The sequence below is a fragment of the Thermobia domestica genome, chromosome 10, assembly GCF_964235325.1.
Source record: "Thermobia domestica chromosome 10, izTheDome1.hap1.1, whole genome shotgun sequence".
NCBI classification, from domain to species: Eukaryota; Metazoa; Arthropoda; class Insecta; order Zygentoma; family Lepismatidae; genus Thermobia; species Thermobia domestica.
The window spans coordinates 14,128,947-14,142,933 of record NC_137463.1 but is presented as its reverse complement, the minus strand read 5'-3'; positions in this window follow the sequence as shown (position 1 = coordinate 14,142,933).

Here is a 13,987-nt window from a genome sequence, read left to right as displayed (position 1 = left end):
CAGATTCGTCTATGTGTGGATGGGAGGAGGCTTTCGCAAGTTATAAAAGGACAGACCGACAAACCATTAGTCCCTCTTGACATCTTGCAATCACTTAGTAATAAGAATTATTTCAGTAAACTCGATATAGTTGAATTCTTTGTAAACGTGAAGGTCAGGGAAAAAGACCAACAATTTTTAGGTTTCGTATATGAAGGTATATCATACTGTTTCATGAAACTACCATTTGGAACGAAAACCAGTCTGTCATCGTGCATCAGAGCACTTGATCAAATTCTTGGAAATGATGTCAAATCATTCTGTAATACGTATGTTGATGATACAATTATAGCATCTACTAGTTTCGAAGAGCACCTGTCTCATTTGGAGCAGGTGTTGACTTTATTGAAAGAAGGAGGAGTTACACTCCGGCTAAAAAAATGTGAGTTCGCGCAACCAAAAATTAAGATACTTGGTTTTGAATTGTCTCAAGAAGGAATTGGCAAGGATGAGAATAAAATTAAGAAAGTAGTTGATTTTAGACCACCTAAGAATGTAAAAGAGTTACGTAAGCTGTTAGGTTATTTAGGATTTTACAGATGTTTCAGTGCGAAATATTCGGATGTCTTGTATCCTCTTTATGAGTTGCTAAAGAAAAATGTTAAGTTTAAATGGAGTTCACAGCATCAGGAAGCTCTAAATAAAATTAAAGAAATATTTCAAGAGAAAGTAGTGCTTAAAAAGCCACTACCTAACAAAGAATTTATTTTAGAAGTAGATGCCTCCGATCGAGCGAGTTCCAATTTGTTGTATCAAATAGATGATGATGGAGAGAAAAGAGTGATAGGAATGTCCTCGAGAATATTTTCTGGCCCTCAGAAACACTATACGACGACGGAGAAGGAACTTTTGGCACTGGTTGATGGGGTAGCAAAATTTAAACACTATTTGATAGGAAATAAATTCATAATACGCTCAGACCACGAGGCCTTAAGGTTTATTTTACTATGTAGACTCACCAATCAGAGAATTTTAAGATGGGCACTCTCATTAGCGAATTTAGACTTCAGTTTTCAACATGTAAGGTCCCAAGATAATATGGCTGATTATCATTCAAGATATCCACCACATAGTAATGTTGAATTTGACATTGAAGCCAAACCAGTTTTGAAAGAATCGTTAATGGGTATCTTAGAAGAGATTCCATGTGAAATGAGAAGTTTAATTAGCATGTTACCTGAACTACAAACTTCAGATTCATTTCTAGGTCCCATTAAAAGACAAGTAGAAAATGGAGACAAGAATGGTAAAGTTTGTGGGAAAAGCCACCGATATGAAATATTGAATGGTAGGCTATGTAAAAGAGATAACATGGGCATACGCATATGTATCCCGGAAGTCTTAGTCAAACCTTTATTAAATTATTATCACGAACAAAGTGGACATCTTTCAGCTAGCAAACTTGTGCCTCAGTTGACAGAGAGTTTCTTTTGGCCAAAGATGCGCACTGTAATTAGGAAATATTGTGGCTCATGCTCCATATGTCAGAAGGCAAACCCTCCTACTTGTTATTATAGAGGTCCTATGCATTCAGTTATAGCAGAGAAGCCAGGCGTCTTTCTGAGTGCTGATTTCTGCGGTCCAATCACTAAAGGATATGGTGGTTATCAATACATATTAGTATTTTTAGATGTGTTTTCAAAATTAGTAGGTCTTTATGCTTGTAAGAGAGCAACTACATCCATTGCATTACAAAAATTGAGAGATTTTCTCAAACTATGCCCAAATGCAGAAATGCTAATCACGGATAGAGGGACCCAGTTCCAGTCCATACAGTGGAAAAATGCAATGAAAGAATTAGGAATTAAGCATGTTATGAGTAGTGCTTACTTTCCTCAGGGAGAAATTGCGGAAACAGCTGTAAAGTCTACAGTCCGTATGTTACGTAAATATTGCTCTCATAACCAAAAAGAGTGGCCGAGATTACTTACTAAAGTGGAAAGGTGCTTAAATACAGCAAAACATTTAAGTACGGGATTTTCTCCCTATGAGCTACATCTAAACATCTCACAAACAAGTGATATAGCTCGTCTGTTTGAGGTACCGGAAGTGGACAGATCTGCTGAAACCAAGTATTACGTGGAAATTGCGCAGAAAAACTTGAAGAAAAAGGCGGAAGCAAGAAAAGCATATTTCGACAAGCATCATCGGCTTGTAGAGTATAATATTGGAGACCTTGTACTAGTTCGTCTCTTTCCAAAATCAGATGCCTTGGCAGGGGTGTCCAAAAAGTTAATGGTTTTATATAGTGGCCCCTGGAAAGTAGTCCACAAGACAGACACCAATGTCTATACACTTGCAGACCTCAACACTGGCAAGGAGATAATTAAGAGAAATGCTTTTCTATTAAAAAAATATAACATGCGAGAAAATACACCTGGAAAGGAGAATGCAGAAACATAAATTCTCAAGATGGGAACTCCAACGTATCATGGGATACATAGATATTAATTAATTAGTATTTATATTATTATATTCACACATATAATCACATTAGGTTAAAGAATATTTCTATATATATATATAGTATTGTTAGTAATATAGTTTTTCATACAAGTCTATAGATAGATAGGTAGACAAATACGCATAAATTTGCTAGGATAGTTGTATTTTATTAATTTTAATCAAAAGTGTCATATATAGTATTCACTCTAGGTAATTCTATTCATGTTAAATTCGCATAAGTGAGAACGTTGTGATATCTTTTCACAAGTATATCCCAACCTTCTCAAAAGGGGGAATTGTTATGAGCAAGCTTAACAAAGATATTTTTATTTATTTTATTTTTATTATTCATAAAATTTGCATATGCAATCTAAATTTTATATTCAGATTTAATATATATATTTAATTAGTTTAGTTATTCTTTATACATTATATTTCAAGCAATCATTCTGATATTATTTTATTTTATTTAAAATTTCATTAAGTTTAGTGGCATAACAGAAAACTGCTTTTCTTTGTATATTTGTTGGAAAGTTCTGTATGATTTTTGAAACTTCAGGGAGATAGAGGTTAGTGACCTTTAGGGTACCAAATATTGCCAACCTATAGTAACTAGAAAATACTATAAACAAGATTCTTTCAATGTGTTATAACTATTATAGAAATATATTATAAGAAAAGGAAAGAAATTCTAAGGATGGACAAAACAAAATTGGCGACAGAAAGTCGCTGAGCAATCTTTTGTCAAACTATACACACCTAGATACGAATTTTCGAATACAATACGTGAGAAATTGTTTCACTGACCGCGATTTTCACACTTTTAAGGGAACCGCTACCTCTTCGGTGGGGGTGGTTCAATGGATCTGGGTGCCTAGTCAGCGAACCTTCATCAATTCAATTTTCATATTGTTCCAGGGTTACCAGAAGGTACTGATATATGAAATATATTTTTGAATATAAATTTCCAACCTATAACAATTCTTGGACAGATCCGATAAAGTTAAATTAGTATATAGAATCGCGATCCTTACCGTATTTTCTTTATAGAATAGCTATTTTGGCAGTTTGCTATTCTTTGCTTAATTTTTTTTACTCAGTGGTTGATTCTGGCACTCCCGGCATGCCTTGGAGTGTGATGGAAGGTAGCAGAAGACAATTGTCTACCACCAACAAGTTATTTGGTATTTTTTCTGCTTTTTGACAATGACAACTCCACCCAAGTGTATAAATGTAAAATAGGATATTTAAATATTGGTTTTCAACTTTTGTTACATGTCAATTGTAATTCGTTAATCAGTAATATCATTAAATATAAATGTAAACAGAGAAGGATATCGGTCACTGAGAGAGGTTGTTTACATTCGAAAAAGAAACAGTAACCGCTAGAGGGATACACCTGTCAGGCCTCTCGCGCAAGCAACCCTTTGTGAAAGAAAGTCCCGCTATCCTCTGACAATGAAAAAAAAAAAACTTTTGAAAGCCGCGAAGGAGGCGAGTTTTGGTAAAAACTAGCCTTAGTGTGTGCAACAAAAGGGAAATGAGAGTAAAACATAGGGTTAGTTGAAGATCGACTGTCACCAAGGTCAGACAATTATTTTTTTTGTAAGAAACTGAGAGTTGAACTCATATCTTCATACATACCTAACTTCAGCAGTAATAATATAGCTAATTGTTATTTGGATATCTGTTATATAAAGATAATTATTCTGAAGAACTACCTTTTATTTGATGCAAAAGTGAATCATCTTTGACGTAAAATTACATCTGAAAATGTCTGACCAGTAAACAAATATTAGTTTAGCATACCAAAAGTGAAAACAGTAGGTTTTCATAGCTGAACGTCAATTTGACATCAGTGAATTGTTATTTTGTTAAACACAAGGAATAAGACTGTGTTAAAGATGCCAGTGTGTCTTATCAGCAGTTTCTCTGAAACTGAAACTTTATTTTCAATAGAAGACAAGATCTAAAGACAGTGACTCCCTAAGAAGAAGGATAATAGGACCTTTCCAGGAGAATCATCTGTAGTGAAGTGTGATTACAGTGACGAGAAAGGAAATATCTTGTTAAAACGGTATAGTGACAGTGAACATTTGAATTGAGAGAGAGATCTCTATTATTATTATTATTATTTTTTTTTTTTTTACAAAGAAACTCATTTAAGAAGTTATCAAGTTGATAAAAAAAAATATATCTATTGAATATCTAGTGTGTATATATCTATATATTGCGTGTGGTGTTGTTGTGTGTTCATTAGTGAAATTAAAAATAAAAATGTGTGCATTTTCTCGAAAGTGTGTGGAGTTTTTAATTGAATACTTAGCCGCAGGGTGAGTACAAAATAACTTGTAATTTTTTTAAAAAAAATTTTTATTTACCTTTCAGGCATTCCAGGATTTGTTGTGTCTACCAGATTTAACTAATGAAATTTGATGATAAATTCACATTTTCTTAATATTAAGATAATATCTGACGTAAGTCAGAGCTTCAAGCAGCATTACTGTCCCTAACGGGGCAATGGGACGTTAATATAGAACTCATGTTTACAGGAATGTAAATTCTAACTTTATTTGTATTTTGGCTCTACCGACACTAAATTAATTTTCTTAATTTTTTTTATATTTGGCTAATCTAAATTTTATTAATTATTTACATTTACATATCATTTGCATATGTTGTACATTCCTGTGGTGAGAGAATGAGATGGGTATTGAAAGCACCTCCCACCTATCTCATGCTCTTCACAAAACCTGTTATGAAGCAAACCAAAGAAGGAGAAAGTAGACATTGAAACACGTGTTTCTATTTGGTATTATCAGTCATAAATTTTGAGAGAATTCGTGTTTCATTGTTGAAGAGGGAGAGAGAAAGAAAATAACATTCATAGGAAAGAAACACCGAACAGCAGGTGTAGAAAGAGAAGTTCCTGTTAAGGAATTATGTCATAAAATAACCAGAGGGGTCAGTAGAACTCGAGTATTACAGACACCAAGGAGTTCTGGCAGCATTCTTAGTTTATTTCTAAACTCTTGAAATGTAATTATGAAATTATAAAAAGTTAAGATGTTTGCACTTACTCAATCGTTAAAGACATTGAGAATTTAAACTGACCTCTTTAATTAAGAGAATATTTATACAGGGTGTCTCAAAAGTCCCCTGACATAGGATAACTCTGTTATTATCAGAGTTACAACAAAATGTAAGAGAGGAAACCGTCTCCAAATATGATGTTTTCAATCTAAAGTGAAGAATTTTTGTTTTCAATCCGACGAGCCGTTTTGGGTGCACACTGTTTATGCGCGCAATGTTAAATGAAAATGCAACGTTGCGATTTACCGGGATCCACAGACAAGTAAGTGAAGTTACAGTCTTTTACGCTAACGTGTCGATGGCCAGCCTCCATTTCAAACATGCCCCCATTTACTATACTTTTACAAAATTTATCCACCTCCCGGTAAATGGCAACTTTAGGTTGAAAAGATCATATTTGGAGACGGTTTTCCCTCTTACATTTTGTTGTAACTCTGATAATAACAGAATGTCAGGGGACTTTCAAGACACCACCCTGTATATTCTACCGAAAAGAGAATGCTTTATACAGAAGAAAAATATCCTTAGGATTTAAAAACATTAGCTTCTATACATAAACCACATTGACTTGACACCTAGCCTTCCGCTCTGAGCGCTTCTATCGGCTCAAGGAATTCCACTTGCACGGCTGCAAGGCTCTCTCGCTTGGCAACATCTGAACCTTATTCGCTCAATGCGTGGGTGTGTCGAGGGTGTGAGCTTAGTTCGCATTTTTGCCGCGGATCAAGACATTTTGGCAGCACTATAGTATATCACTTCTATTATAGAAGAACTTCCAAGTGTAAACATTTTCCCTTTTAAGCTGTTATTTTGAGAATATCCTAAGTCTTTCCTCAACCGAAGCTTGTTGAACATCATACGAATGAGTACCATTTTTGTGTGTGTATGTGTGTGTGTGTGTGCATGCTGTCAGATCTACAGTATAGTAAAACCTGTCAAGCTGAATGCGTCTTTAACTTAGCCATTTGTTTAATTTCTACACATATTTCTGGAGTCAGGAAAATATATACCAATCGACAGTATAGCGTACGTTAAATCCGTCTATGTAAGCATACTATCTTGTGTAATGGTCATTTAAAATAGATTTTATTGCATAAGTTCGATTTTATTTGATTTGATTTTGGGTTTAGCGTCCCTTTCAGCAGCGAGGCTATATGAGACCTGGACCTAAAGTTAAACGTGGAATCCGAACCACATTAGTTCCCACCGGGAATAAAACCCTCCGGGTCTCCTTTGTATAATTCGACAAATTTGTAGAAGCAAGAATGTCCAACTTAAATATGGGCAGGCCCAACGAGAGGGTGAGGGAGCCGGGCCTTTTCCGCCGGGGCCCGGACTGCTGAGAGGCCCGGCGAATACAGAATGTGTTATAACCCTTGTGCTCAAGAGAAAATGGCTACAAATATTTTCCGTATTAAAAAAAAAAAAAGTTTACCTCAATATTATTTAATGTTCATTTATTTATTATGTTTGTTAGGTTGTTTATTAGTACTTGATTATTTTGCTATATGTGTGCACAAAATACAGAAAAAAGATACTTTAAAACACTTCCTCTGTCAAAAGGAAATGTTTTCCTTCTGAGAAGAAAGTGGAAGCAGTAGTGTAGTGTACAAGAGAAATGCTGCCTACAAAAGGCAAACACTGACAAGGGAACATCTTATATTGATAGTAGCATTGCTCAATCAAAGAATGCACAATCGCTAAAAGAGTGAAGAAAAGTGAGAAATCCAAAGTTTTATGGGCCGACACACAGCAACACAGGAGATACAGAGGCAGCAGTGTTTCTTTCAGAAACAATGTTCGGGGGGAAGGAGGCACTGCTGATAGTATTCTATTTATTGTTATATTATTATAGAAGTATTATTTTGGTCTCCTCCGGGGAGGCACTCTCAGAGCTGTGGGGGGCAGTGCCCCAAAAAAACAGATCTAGAAGAAACACTGCACTAAGGATAGAAGGATCTAGAATCATGTGAAGATAGCAATGAAAAAGATACACTGACACAGAAAGAACTTCAAAATGATTAAAGTAATCAAAATGACATTTACACAACAGTATAGTAAGCAAACATTGTACCCACAGACACGCTCAATAACATCATATATAATGCAGTGTTGCCAACTGAGCACAAAATGAAGTTTTGTTAAATGACACGGAACACAAATTATAACATCTAGCAAATCTAATTATGAGTAGAAGTGAAGTCATGATGTACAGTGTTGCCAACGTTTGATGATAGGCCTATATGAATTCCTATATGAACCTTGGATGCAGAATAGTACATACAGTACACAATTCTAACTAGTTAAAACCAAAATATGAGACCACAAACAAGAATATAATCACTGAAGTACGAAATAAGGAACGAAGCACAGTGTCGAAGCAGTTTTACCCAAGTAGAAAATCAGAATAGTATCAAACACAACACAAAACTGAAATGATGCATGCACTTGGATTGACAATTGATTAGCAGGCTCACTTTTCTGATGCACGTAATATTGTATCAACTCACTCATTATTGGTAGTCAGTTTTGCGTGTTGCTGTTGATAAAGCTCTCCGCAGTATGTTTGTCCCTATGAGGAAAGGGTCGCTTGAGAACTTCATTGTGTGCTCAGTTGGCAACACTGCATTACCTAAGATGGTATTGAGCATGTCTGTGAGTACAATGTTTGCTTACTATACTGTTGTGTAAATGACATTTTGATTACTTTAATCATTTTGAAGTTCTTTCTATGTCAGAGTATCTTTTGCATTGCTATCTTCACATGATTCTAGACACTTCTTTCCTCTGTTTCTGTGTGTCGGCCCGTAAAACTTTGCATTTCTCACTTTTTTTCACTCTTTTATCGATTGTGTGTATTGTTTGATTGGGCAATGCTACTATCAATATAAGATGTTTCCTTGTGAGCCCATAGAAAGAAAATCGTTAGCTTCCTAAATTGTAAATAATAAACGAAGGCCAACGCGACAAGTGAGAACTTTACGTACTGCACTACACTCAGCGGTGGACTGGCTTTAATTACCGGAACACTGGTTGAGTCGTTCCAAAATTATAATAAGGTATATAAAAGGAACGTATCTTCAGGTATAGATTCTTCGTTTTATATTATACCTTCGGAACGTATAGAGTGATGTTTTGAAGATTGTAGCTATTGTTCAATCTATATTTAAAATGTTTAACATTGTGGGTTTAGAAGCGCTTAAATTCAACCCGGAAGCAACTTTTTAGGTATTTTGGAATTAATAAGCTAGTATGAGCCAGTGCTACAATAATAATTGATGAATGTAAAAACATCACGGATGGACCATCGTAGACAACAAGCACATTTTTTATTTGTCACCAGAGACACAGAATGAATACATTCAGTGTTGTGTAAATCATGTACTTGAAGCTATTTTTAAAGAGAGACAAATTGCCAAATGTTAATTTATAATATTGTTGATGCAACCCTTATTCCGCACATGTTAAACAGAGAGTTTTCGTTTTATGTTTTGTGAGTTTGGTGACTGATAAACAACAGAGATAGAAATATACAATCCTAAAACGTTTCCTAGCCTGTGTGGATTGTCACCAGAAAAGTGGAGATTCAATATCAGATCTTTCTTACGTTACCCTAGAGAAGAATAACATTCCGCTTAGTGACTGAAGAGGTCAAGGCTATATGAATGGACAGTACAAAGGTACGCAAATTCAGATACTCAAGAAAATCCTCTAGCTTTATTCTCTCGTGCGTGCAATATCTTAAATCTTTATGGTGTTGAGGCAGCTGAAAGTTGTCCTGAAACTGTTACATTTTTTGGTATACTTCAAAAGTTGTATAATATATTCAGTTCTAGTGCTCAGAGATGGTATTAAATTAAGAAAGTTATTGGATGCCCTCTTCAAAGCATGTCGGATTTACTTTGGTCTGCAAGCGTGGCGTGCGTGAAGCCATTTGCGACTAATCTTCCGAGGGTAAAAGAATGTATCAGGGATCTGAAAGAGCTCAAACTGAGTGCTGAAACTCTGTATGACATAAACGGGATTGAAAGTTACCTAAACACGTTTGAGTGTATGTATACTTATGTCAGCAATATGGTTTAAGATACTGACAGCCATCAACTACAGGAACATTGTCTTGCAAGAAATAGAAATTACTTTGGATGTCAAAAGATTGATAGAAGATCTAATACTACTACGCAGTAAATGGGAGAACATTTTGCAAGAAAGTAAGTTTGTGCTCAGAAATCTAGGAACGATTTAAGATTTTCCTGAAAACCGCATAATCAAGAAATGTTTAGCAGACGGAACTGTTGAAGAACAAGAAAGAAAAGAAGAAAAGTAAGAACGTGGTTAGAACTATACAGTAATAATGTATCAGATGATATCATTAATGAAATGGTTCATCTACAAGCAGTGGCGGATCCAGGGAGGGGACGATCGCCCCCCCCCCCCCCAAAAGAGGAAACTTTTTATTTTATAGATATAAATAAAACTCTCCCAGAGTTTGAAACTGTTAAAAGTAGTTCTAAGTAGCAGTATGACAACCCACCGTCCCCCCAGAAGTCGGTCCTGGATCCGTCCTTTTTACAAGCAATTCAATTTGCTAATTCAGTGCTGCTCTGACGCCATTTCAGTTGCTCAACCCAATATAATTTAATGTAATTAGTATAATACAACTAATAAATATAAAAGGTGTTAAAGAAGTTTTGCAGCACAGTGGTCTCTAATTTTTTTATTTGTTGCAGGAGAATGAAATTTTTTTGTGAACATAACTTGAAAGTTGGAACATTTAGCTATAAGTTGGTATATAAAAGTATTTTCTTTTATTTACAGGTGAGCCATAATAGACCGTGAAGTAGATGTCAGGTTGCGAGACGACACGACAGCTTGCTTAAATGACTTGGGTAGTGTGGTATCAGTGGTACTGGTACAGTCACTAGGGTACAGAAAAATCTGTGCACGTTGGGTGTTTAGATTATTGACAAGAGAAATGAAAAAGATGAGGAAGGATGTGTGCGAGAGTCTCATGACGACCTTTACTGAAGAGTGGAAACAGTGTTTTGACGGCGTCATTACCCAGGATGAGACATGGTATCATTTGTCCGAACCTGAGAGCAAAGCACGTCTGGAGGCCCACCTGCGCGCTGAAACATTTGATAGTGAGAAAGACCTTATTTCCTGTGTCAAGCGATGGTGTAAAAGTCAATCCCCAGAATTTTACCAAAGTGCATTTACATCATGAAAAGAACGTTGGACCAGATGCGTCACAGATGATGGAGGCTACATTGAGTAGGCTCAGTGTATAGGTAAATGTTCCAAGTATGCTCACAAAAAATTTCATTCTTCTCCTGCAACAAATAAAAAAAATAGAGACCATGCGCAAAACTTTTTGAACACCCTTTGTATATGAAATATAGTTTGCCAGTTTTTATACCGGGCCCGGTGATAACTCAACTCCGAGGCCCGAGTTGGCTCTCGACGGGACTGGACATGGGTATACGGTGGCTCAGTGATAGAGCCTTACCTCTGGTATATGGAGTCCTTGGTTCGTTCCCCGATCAAATAAGTTTGTTGCTGATAATATTATATGCGTGTGTTTTCTCCGCTCCGATCTTCTCATTCTACCAATTCGTCCATCATCATTCACTTGCTTTAATCATCGTCTCCCTTAACTTAAAGAGTATAACCGCGGGATGTTAAATTGAAAAAAAATCATTTCAAGATTTTTCAATTTATTTCAGAAAATTCCAGATACATCCGTGAAACTATTCTCCATGAAATGGGAAAGGAATTTCAGAAAGAAGCTGAAGGCCGTGATCTCCAGTAACTGAGTTGTGGAAAACCTCTTAGAGGACAAAGGGTTTTCTGATAATGAGGGTATTAGGAGTCGTTATGACCTAAAGTTGAGTGAAGTTCTGGGAATCCACCTCCATCCTTGAATCTTTACAACAACTGAAAGTAACAGTGGCGTAGTTGAAAGTCGAGAGGCTTGTGATCATTAGGCAAAACCCATAGGAGGTTGGAATCCCTCGGAAGACCATGAACACTTTTCAAGTGTCCTCAAAGTTTCAGTATGTGTGTCCCCAGTGGCGTAGGGAAGGGGGAACCCAGAGGGGCCGGGGTCCCCCCAAAGAGGTCCGACAATGTACTTTGGTACTTTGATGTTTGTAATTTTTTATATATTTTTATGTTTATATATTTTTTGTTAGTAATTTTTCTATATGTACCTATAACAGCACTTCCCCCCCCAAAAAAAAAAACACATCCTGGCTACGCTACTGCGTGTCCCTGTTCTATTAGATTAAGTTGAGCAGTGACTAAGATTAGTAGAAGCCCATAGAGATAAATGCTATGATTTTTTTTTTTTTTTTTTTTTTTTTAGGGAAACATAATCACGGATTCGATTTCCGGTGCGAAAACATTGAATTCAATATGATGATACGAAATTTGACCAAACAAACAAGTAGGTATACAGTACCGCACTGATCAGCTCATTGCATTTTATATCATTTCTTATTGTTATCCATCAGGTAGACATAGTTTCTTTATTATTTGCTCCCAATGTGTTTTTACTTATATCTTAAGCTCAGAAGAGCCGAAGCAGATAAACATATAAGCAAGAATGTTATACTTGATCAATGCAGGGGTGTATACCTACTTTTGGGCCACACTATATTTTAAAAGTTTTCTTTTTCTTTTCTTTTTCTTTTTTCATTTTCTCTTTAATCTTAACGCTCATAACAGTGTGTCTGCTTGCTAATATCTTTGTTGCATATGAGAAGATGGAACGATACTTGAAAGGTTTATGTGTTGAGCCTACTCAAACAGGTTCCATAAAGTTTCACATCGGAGCGCGTACCCAATGAACCCAAAACTACGTGATTGTGACTCCCTTTTGTTTATTTTTCCTTCTTCATTCCTTTTTTCTCTTAATAGAAATACTAATTATCCAATGTCCCTGCAACAGATCCAATGATTCCACCACACTTGAGAGTCTGGCAGTTTTCCATAACACGAGAGAAAATCCTTAGGTCTTCAACCTTTTGGAGATGCACTCCATTGGTAGAGGGAAATCCCGCTTATTCAGGGTGTTGGCTCCCCCTGTCACAGGGGGCTGAGACACGTGCTGCCCAGGTCAGCCACCCCCGCGAAAGGGGTAACCCACGTGTCTCTTTTCCGAGGGATCGATGGGCGGTGCCCCCACCCCTGACCCATTTCCACGTCACTGTTACGTAATTGCCTCCACGTGTGGCAGGGAAAGAGGAGAGGGAGGAGGGATTCTCTCTCTCTCTCTCTCTTTACAGCTTGCCTGGAGGAGCTGGAGATGGAAAAGCATTCAAGTATTGATTTCTCCAGCAGCGCTCACTCAGAGGGCAGTGACATCTCGTGGCAGTAACAACAAACAGTGATTGCAAGAAGGAAATAAGGGAATCCGCGGGATCTTTCCAAGAACTATTACAGCACTATGACGTAGCCTTGGCAATGATATATAGGTTACGAGGAAACAAACAGTGTTGCATCTTCATTTTACTGTGTTTCAACATTCGTCACAAAAAGAAAAGAAAAAGTTTTCTATTGATAAAGAAATATATCAAGGGTGTTGAACTACTCGTGGGCCAGTGTTGCCAATGGCTACCCGTTTAGAAACAAGCATTTTTATGACACAATAAAGCACGCACACGTTATTTTACGAGGAACTGACTAGAATTTAGCAACTGATTTTTATTCGTCTTAAAATCTCACAATAATAATATAACGTCGTTCCTTGCTTCTAATAAGCTGAACAACATTCTCTTTTAGGTTGAATAACCAATAATCCGTGCCACATTGCCCGCATCCAATCAAATAGGGCAAACGGTGGTAATTTTCCGTTTATGACTCAGCTCACGAAGAGTTGTAATTTTACCGGAGTGGCTCAAAAGCACCTATTCAATTTAATGACCTTGATTAAAAATAGAACTACGAAAGAAATAAAAATATGGATGACGTAAACAGCTGGTAAATAAAATTTAATAATATTTAATAAACTGTGATAAATATTGAAATTACGTTCTTATATGGGTGTTAACTATTTCTACACAATTTAAATTATGTTTATCAACATTAATTTGTATGATTACCTACAACGGAGAAAGCCATGACGCAATGTACGTCAAATAAGTTAGGAACTAAAATTTTGTTTTAAAAATTTCCATGTTATGAGAGAATAGTGTTTCAATCATTGCTATATTCAGAAAGTAAGGGGGGAGTCACTTGAAGTTACGGCTAAGTAACTTTAGGGACCATTCACATAGACCGTGCAGTGATGCTAGTTTGAGGGAAATTTCCCACGGCGTAGTGAGATTTAGCAAAGATTTTTTTAAGAAGGGAAAAAGGGAGATTTTACGAATATAATATAAAATATAGGGAAATTTAGCTTTTTAAACAA